Here is a 2,676-nt window from a genome sequence, read left to right as displayed (position 1 = left end):
TTTTGTACCGGGGATCAAACCTCGGGTCCTTGCGCTTGGAAGGCAGGTGGCAGAACCACTGAGCTAAATCCCCAGCAGAAATTTTTTTATTTGCATGAAATCTGCTTTTGATGTGTGACCCGATAGTAAACATAAAGCTGAATTAGGAATTTCCATCATATTTAATCTCAGACTAATCCCTTATCTTCTGTTGTCATTGCCTAGTTCCCAAAGTTACTGTGACAAACTAGATAGTATTTTGTACAAGGGATTATTGTTCTAAGCACAAGGACGATGTGACTCAAAGGATATGTGCAGGAAATGGTGAGCCTTCAATGATAAGCTTACGTGAGTGACTAAGTCTCCCTAAACAATCTATTAATGTGGTGATCTCAAAGTAAAAAACGCAACAGAATTATTTTGAAACCACATAAGCTGTTTCTCAAATTCACATGAAGAAGGTAAGAATAGCCAAGAAATTTCTTGCACAGAGAAAAATAATGAGGATCATTAGCCCCACGACAGACGGTAACAGTATAATGCCACCGAGATCAAAGCACTGAAGAGTTGAGAGATGAATGGAGTGAAAAGTCCAGAAACATATCAACGGATAGATGGAAAATATTACTTCAAATCACTCAAAAAAATTTTAAGGGTAAGATGAGATGCCGCACTTTACTTATAGGATTGACAAAGTTCGCAAAGTTTGATAACATGCTCCATTGGTTGAGGATCTGAGGGGGAGTCACACCCCAGCATTTGTGAGTGGAAACTGATAAGTACAAACCTTTGGGGTTAGTTTGGCAATATCTATCAAAATTGAAAATGGGCCTGGGGATGTAGCTCAGTGGCACCACACCTGCCTCGCACGCACAAGGTCCTGAGTTCCATCTCCAGTACCAGAAAGAAAAATCTTCTGTTTTAACCTGGTAAGTCTGCTTCTATTAACTTATCCTTCAAAGATTTTCACTCATGGGAAATGACCTACTGTCAAGTAATTTATTGCAGAATTATTAGTGACAGTAAAAAGATTAAAACTAATGTAGATGTTTGGCATCAAATAAATGATGGAACTTAAATGGCATAATGAGCAATTTACAAAAATTAAAAATAAGGCAGTCCTGTGTGTATGGGTATGGAACAATCTCCAAGCTGTGTATAATATATAGATTGTAGAGTTTTTAAAATATATACCATCAGGAAGGGTAACAGATAAAGAACACTTAAAATTTTAAATTCTTCTAATCCTAAAGTGACTGGGAAATGCAGAAAGCACCCAGATTTCACTTAGAAAGGACAGAGAAGCCGAGTGTGGTGGCGCACGCCTGTAATCCCAGGACTCGGGAGGCTGAGGCAGGAGTAACACTGAGTTTGAGACCAGCCTGGGCTACATAGTGAGTTCCAGGTCAGTCTCGTGAGACCCTGTCTCAAAAAACAAAAAAAAAAAAAAAGAAAGAAAGGACAGAGAACCAAAGCTAATATCCTTTGAATTTCAAAGGAGAAAGTAATTCAACAGACACCTAGGTTATACCTTCCTGCACTCAAGGCCTGCACTGAAAGAAACAACAACACACCTGTGTACTAGCAGTGCTCAGCAGATGTGCTGCTTCCAGCATGAAGTGGGAGTGTTTGAAGGACCCACTCCTTTCTTCAAAAGTAAGGGCCAGCTAGCTCGGCGTGGTTGGCACGCCTTTAATCCCAGCACTCAGGAGGCTGAGGCTGGAGGATTGCTGGAGTTCGAGACAAGCCTGGGCTGCATAGTGAGTTCCAGGTCAGTCTCAACTACATAGTGAGACCCTGTCTCAAAAAAAAAAAGTAAGGTCCAGCTGGTTAAATTGACCCAGTTTCCAAACCATGCTCAGTAAATCAGGCTTCTTAGGATCTCTAATTTCTCTTGACTATTTTCCTTAATATTTGCTGCTTCTGAAGAATGTTCTATGTATTTCCTCATTAAAACATCCCCCGTGTCTTTAACACTTTTATAAGTGTGTTTACATTTAAATCTGTTGATCTATTTGGTATATATAATGGTGTAGGGAAATAACAGCCTTGTTTAAAGATGGTCATGTAATTAACTGTCCATCCATTTTTTACTGAATAATTAATCTTTTTTTGCCTAAAAGCAGGACAGAAACTTTCCTCTGTAGAGGTGATATAAACCCCTTGTGAAGGTGTTCCCCTCTCTTGCACCAGTAAGAGGAGAGCAACTACGGAGGACCTTTGATTTATGAACTTGATCAGTTCCTGAAGGGTGGTGGTAACTAAGTCAATACATCTGCGATCTGGATGTTTACCTGGGTACACACCATAGATAACAAGAGGCAGACGAATCTTCCATTAACGTAATTAACCCAAGTTGTTTGTGCGTCAGGTCAGTCATAACTGGAGGGTCCACTGTACTATTTCCAGAGGTAGAAAGTCAGCACCAAGGTGTACTGACGTTACTAAAATAACCATGATTTCCCATTACTTCTGCCATATTCCTAGTCACTTTGCCACAGTATACCACCCTAGAAGCCAAGTCGCCCTCCCTGTGTAGTCCTTTCGCAGTGTCACGCCCTTTGTTAAAATGGTATATAAGCTTCCAAGTCTAACTGCTTCTTTGAATGTTTACTTCTTTTCTGTGAACCCTTATGCAAATAAAACTATTTAACACCACTAAAGTTCTTATGTCTTTTCTTAATCTGTTGACAGTTT

This window comes from Fukomys damarensis, unplaced genomic scaffold, assembly GCF_012274545.1.
Source record: "Fukomys damarensis isolate Sample0158 unplaced genomic scaffold, DMR_v1.0_HiC HiC_scaffold_17, whole genome shotgun sequence".
In the NCBI taxonomy this organism is placed as follows: Eukaryota; Metazoa; Chordata; class Mammalia; order Rodentia; family Bathyergidae; genus Fukomys; species Fukomys damarensis.
Note: the sequence above shows the minus strand (reverse complement) of the source record.